The sequence below is a fragment of the Podarcis pityusensis genome, assembly GCF_964106645.2.
Source record: "Podarcis pityusensis genome assembly, chromosome: 11".
Lineage (NCBI taxonomy): Eukaryota > Metazoa > Chordata > Lepidosauria > Squamata > Lacertidae > Podarcis > Podarcis pityusensis.
The window spans coordinates 51,550,336-51,556,335 of NC_138036.1; the positions used below are offsets into that span (position 1 = coordinate 51,550,336).

Consider the following 6,000-nt stretch of genomic DNA (forward strand, 5'->3'; position numbering starts at 1 on the left):
ACCAACCATACCTGGAGCACTTTACAGCATGTTATGGTCTAATAGAAAATTATATAAAGATGATATATCGATGGTATCTAAAACCGAGTAAGTTAGCAAAAATGTATAAATCAAAATCAAATAAGTGTTGGAAATATAATGAGAATGAAGGTTCTTTTTATCATATGTGGTGGTCTTGTAGTAACGTTAAAGCTTACTGGGAAATGATATATAATGAAATGAGAAGGATGTTTAAAAAACCTTTGTAAAAAAAAAAAACCCAGAAAGCTTTTCTTTTGGGAATTATAGGGACAGAGCTACCTAAACTGTATAGAAACTTATTCATGTATGCTTCTACAGAGTCAAGAATGTTACTTGCCCCAAAATGGAAAGAAGCAGAACTCCCAGCAAAGGAAGAATGGATACAACAGCTTATGGAATATTCAGAAATGGCGAAACTTACCGGAAAAATAAGAAATCAAGATAAAAATATATATATATATAAAAGAATGAAAATGGTTTATTGAATATTTACAGATAAATTATAAACAGATAAAAACATTGACAGGCTTACAGTGGTACCTCAGGTTACAGACGCTTCAGGTTACAGACGCTTCAGGTTACAGACTCCACTAACCCAGAAATAGTACCTCGGTTTAAGAACTTTGATTCAGGATGAGAACAGAAATCGCGCAGTGGCAGCAGCGGGAGGCCCAATAGCTAAAGTACTGCTTCAGGTTAAGAACAGTTTCAGGTTAAGAACGGACCTCCGGAACGAATTAAGTACTTAACCCGAGATACCACTGTATTGTAACAACCTGCAGTTTTATATGAGTATATATTTTAAAAAGATGAATAAACTAGCAAATTAAGTTAATCTGGATATGTGGAAGATATTAAAAGCAAATTTAAGGAACCGCAGAAAGGGGGGGAATGGAAGTCACATTTTGAAATGTCAAAATGAATGTAAAATTAGTGAAATGTATGAAAGTAGTGAAATGCAAAAACTTGAAAAGTATAAATAAATACCTCTGAGTTTGCGGGCGGAGGGGGAACAACATACCTGGAGCAGCCCAGGTTTCTCATCCCTAGGTTAGAACGTCAAGTTGGCTTGACCCTGAACTGATTCCATTCATTATTGCATGGTTACAGCCACAAGATCCAGAGGACTGAAGGGAAGGGCTGGATTTATTTTTGTGGGGGGCTTTTGTAGAAGGCAAAAGCAACACACACTCCTGGTGCTATTTCTGACTTATGCAAAGCCAATGATGTTAAGTGTGAAGCCTTACCAATGGGGCTGGAGCTCATAGCTACATCTTTTCCTCCAGAGCATCTTAATGTTTGCAAGTGTCGATGTCTGGCACTGCTTACTTCCTTTACTAAAGCTCATATTTGCTTTAGGGTCCCATGGAATACAAGCACCTCTCCTCTGAAGGTAATTGTTGCAAAAGTAATTTTAATCCTCATTTCTTTCTGTCCTTATAACACATGACCTCGTATGACCGGGCATGAAGCTGCGGTTGTAATTACTGATGTAATGACTTGGTTTTTTTTATTATTCACTGCAGCCGTGCCCTGTTAGATGTTTCCTCTTACATGGGCCTTTTAGCATGAATTTGTTTGATCCCTCTTTTTGAAGAGGCTCATCCATAGTTCCAATTCGTTTGCCAAAGTATTTGGAAGCACAGAGATGGGTGGAAAGATTTTGATTTTCCATGCTTTAAAGCTGACAACAATATTTTGCTTGGGATGTAGTTTGTTTTGGCTACCGTAGGCTTAAACCATGCCAAGAGCTTTAGTTAGTAGTGAGGTCGTGCGGCGGTGTCTCATTTGGTCTGGAAGATGTCCAAAACATTTCAGTAATCAGGTGCTTGGAAAAGGAAACTGTTTACAAAAGGTGACATTGAGCTAAATGGTGGATAGAGCAAATTTGGATAACGAGGAGTTTTATGTAATAGAGCTTTGACGACATCTGCAAATGGCATAGCATCTCAGCTTGGAATGATCTCCGGCCGTTGCTCTTAAATTTTGGAGACATATAAACCACTTAACAGTCTGCTCCTGTGTGTGCCTACTCAAACGTAATCCCATTAGGTTCAGTGGGACTTACTCCCAGGTAAGTGAGGACAGGATTGCCGTCTGAATAAGTGTTCCAGTTATCTCTGCCACCTAAGCTGCTCTTTTGATTTAGGAAGTGTTCTGTGTTTTAATAATAGTATAAACGAGGAGGTTTAGAGATATTTGTGAGGGTATCTGCCATTGTTAAAGATGGACTTTCCTATTAACTGAGTAAGTTTTGATCTTCAGACTGCATCCTTGGTTATTCCATAGATGTCAAACTCATGTTTTGTTTTGCTTCATTACCTTTTAAAGATAAATAGCTCCTTTGAAACAGAATTGCATTCTCTCTCTCTTTCTCTGTTTATTCAGCATCCTAAAAAGTGACCTCATCTAATGACTTTGCCCCAGATATGACTGAAGTTTGTCAGACACTGATGAAGTGGCAAAATAACTTGTTTAAAAATGCCACTCCCGGGACATTAGTAACCTTGGGGGGAAATGCTCATTTGTGTGTCCTGTAGGTCCTATCTTCCAGGAGAACCCAGCCTGGGGTGGGACAATATGTGGTCTCCAAGAAGCTGATTAAATGGGAATGGGCAAGAAGCTCTGAAGACTTTGGAGAGGAATAGCTTGTTTCTTTTGATTTCCATTTGGCCATAACTTGAAGTGAAGGGCAGGGATTTGTATGCTACTCCCATCATAGCTCTACGACTTCAGGCGTTTGCTGTTGTTGCTGTTTATCAGCCTATCAGTGCATATGGTACTGTAAAAATGGCATCTGCAGCAGTTGAGTTTTTGAAGAGTTTGCAGTCAAAAATTTGTCTATTAGATCAGACACAGCAGACACTTCTCTCTCCAGTTCTTGTCTGGCTGATAACAGATACTTTATCAGTTCTCACTGCTAGTTGAAATCTTCCTGGAACATGCTCAACCCTTTGATCGGACCGCAAACTACAGAACATCATCTGCTTCACTGCCGCTCAGGGTCCTATTTGGAATTGCATGAATCGTTATTAAACAACAAAGATTGTGGCATCCTGGAAGACATAGCTTCAGTGCCATTTCTTAAATACCTCTAATGTCCAAAATATTTAGTTTATCCAGAATTTACTCTGCTAGAGCTTCAGCTAAGAAGGGACAGTGGAAGAAGACCACTGAGATGCTTGAGATGCAACAAGCTTCAAAAATTAATAATAAATTGACTTGTGTGTTTCTTTAAATCTTTGATGTTCTCGTCAGTCGAAGCACTGAGCAGGAAAAAGAAAGCAAACTGCCTCACTGTTGATGTCAGACTTGACACCAACACACACACACACACACAAACACATTTCAGTCTCAGATGAGTTGTTGACACCGCAATTGAGACATTCAAGGGAACCAGAGAACGGTGACTGCTTTCGTCAACGGCTCATTTTGACTCACCTTCCAAATATGCAGAAACAGCTCCGCCGTAATCTGCCTCAGTATGACGTAGTTCACTTCTGTGTTAATGGCTTTATCACATATTTATACACTTTATTTTTATTTAGCTGCTGTACGCTCCTAAGAGAGTTCTTAAAAATAATAATACTGTATATGGTAGTGTAATGCAGTATAGAGTTGTTGGAGAGGTTTGACTATTTGCCACTGTACAATGTATTTGTTTGTTTTTTAAGAAGTGTGAAATCCAAAGCATAATTATAGTCCTTTCTATGTAACCACCTGGGAGGTGTGAATTAGGTTGGTGCATTTTAAACCACATTCTCCTTCAATCTACAGTGGTACCTCGGTTTAAGAACAGTCCGGTTTAAAAATGATTTGGTTTACAAACTCCACAAAACCGGAAGTAGTGTCCCAGTTTGCGAACTTTACCTCAGTCTAAGAACAGAATCCAAACGGTGGAAGGGCACTGGCGGCAGGAGGCCTCCTTAGGTAAAGAGCGCCTCAGTTTAAGAATGGTTTCGGTTTAAGAACGGACTTCCAGAACGGATTAAGTTCGTAAACTGAAGTACCACTGTAGTTAAGTGTCCCGTGTGTTCGTGTCATGGGTCAGGAGTCAGATTCCCCTGCTGAGCAGCAGCGTGAAGGAGCAGAAGGCGAAGTGACTCCACCTGCTGCTGATCAGCCTTCTTGCTCCTGGTGTGAACCAACTGGTTCCAGCTTTCTTTTGAAATCATTTTTATTTGATTTTACAAATGCAAATTAATTACAATGCCAAATGCATAACCATAAAAGGCCATTTCTCTGAATCTCGCGACTTCCCCCACCCCCTCCCTGGGCCCTGTTTTCAACATTTCCAACTGCATATCATTTCATAGTCCATATTTTAAATCTGTCCATATTGTCCATAGTACCTGTTACATTACAAGAATTATTAAAATCCTGCTAATGTTTTCATCTGCTTATAGTGGTCTCCTAAATAAATTGTAAATTTCCCCCATTCTTTTTTTTTTTTTTTTTGGTCTTCTTGGTTCTTGAGCTTTCCAGTCAGTTTTGCCATTTCAGCATAGACCAACAGCTTGGTTTGCCATTCCACTCTGGCAGGGACTCTTCCTTCTTTCCATTTCTGGGCTAATAGCATCCATGCTGCTGTTGTCGCACACATAAAGTCTTTTCAGCTCCTTTGGAATTTCAGTACCTATAATTCCTAATAAAAAAGCTTTTGGTTTTTTAACAAAAAATATTTTAAACTTATTTTACTTTTTTAAATTAATTTTTTTTATTGAGTTTTGTGCAAATACAAACAAGACTCAACATAAATCTACAGAAAACAAAGCAAAAAACAAAAAACAAAAACAACAAGGGGGGAAAAGAAAAAACAAAACCATGAACAAAAATGAAGTGAAATTAACTATGCAATACTATCCCAAAACATCAATTCTCAAACAAAATATTTCCCCTTTTGGAATAGATCTCTTTAGTTATTCTATTTATTTTCGACTTCCATTTACCTCACCACCATTCATTCTATCTGATACGGTTTTTCCTGTATTTCAATTCATGTCCTCATCTTGGTATAAGGAAACATTTTTTCTATTTACGGATTTATTCTAGGCACAACCAAATTTTGCTTGTTGAACCTTGTCTCATTAGATAAGTGTTAAAGCAAAAGTAATTTTAAACATTTTTTTATTTCATTATATATCATCTCCCAGAAAGCTCTTATTTCCTTACACGACCACCACATATGATAAAAGATACCTTCTTTCTCTTTACATTTCCAGCAGGTATTTGTACTTGTTCTATACACTTTTGCTAACTTAAAGGTAAAGGTAAAGGGACCCCTGACCATTAGGTCCAGTAGTGACCGACTCTGGGGTTGCGGCGCTCATCGCACTTTATGGGCCGAGGGAGCCGGCGTACAGCTTCTGGCGAACCAGAGCATCGCATGGAAATGCCGTTTACCTTCCTGCTGGAGCGGTACCTATTTATCTACTTGCACTTTGACATGCTTTCGAACTGCTAGGTTGGCAGGAGCAGGGACAGAGCAAGGGGAGCTCACCCCATCGCGGGGATTCGAACCACCGACCTTCTGATCGGCAAGCCCTAGGCTCTGTGGTTTAACCCACAGCGCCACCCGTGTCCCTCTAACTTACTAGGAGTCAACTTACTAGGAGTTAACTTACTAGGAGTCAAATACCACCGGTACATCATTTTCATATAATTTTCCTTCAGTGTACAACATGCCGTAAATGGCTCTAGCTTTCTTAAGTCACCCTGGAGCTCACTGAGCTGCTGGCTTTAGCTCCCTTTTGTATCTCTGGAGCAGACCGGAACAAAGCCTGCTCCAACATGATTTGCTCCTGTTGTCCCGCCCCCCAGGCGCCATGGATAGGCTGGAATTTGAATCGTGTTTGGCAGGAACCCGTGAGGCACCGCAGTGGCCAGGAGAGCAGAGCAACAGCCGGAAGAACAGCGTGGCCTCAAGAGGACGCGTGCCAGGCCCCAAATGCAGCCCACCAGTGGACCTGGTGAGCAGCC

The 6,000-nt window shown here is 40.1% G+C and overlaps 1 long non-coding RNA gene across 1 annotated transcript in view; it reads right to left on the reverse strand.

The window, feature by feature from the left end:
- LOC308458381 overlaps nt 1–6,000 on the reverse strand; it is a 146,787-nt gene that overhangs the window by 90,844 nt on the left and 49,943 nt on the right. The gene's annotated exons all lie outside the window — the stretch shown is intronic.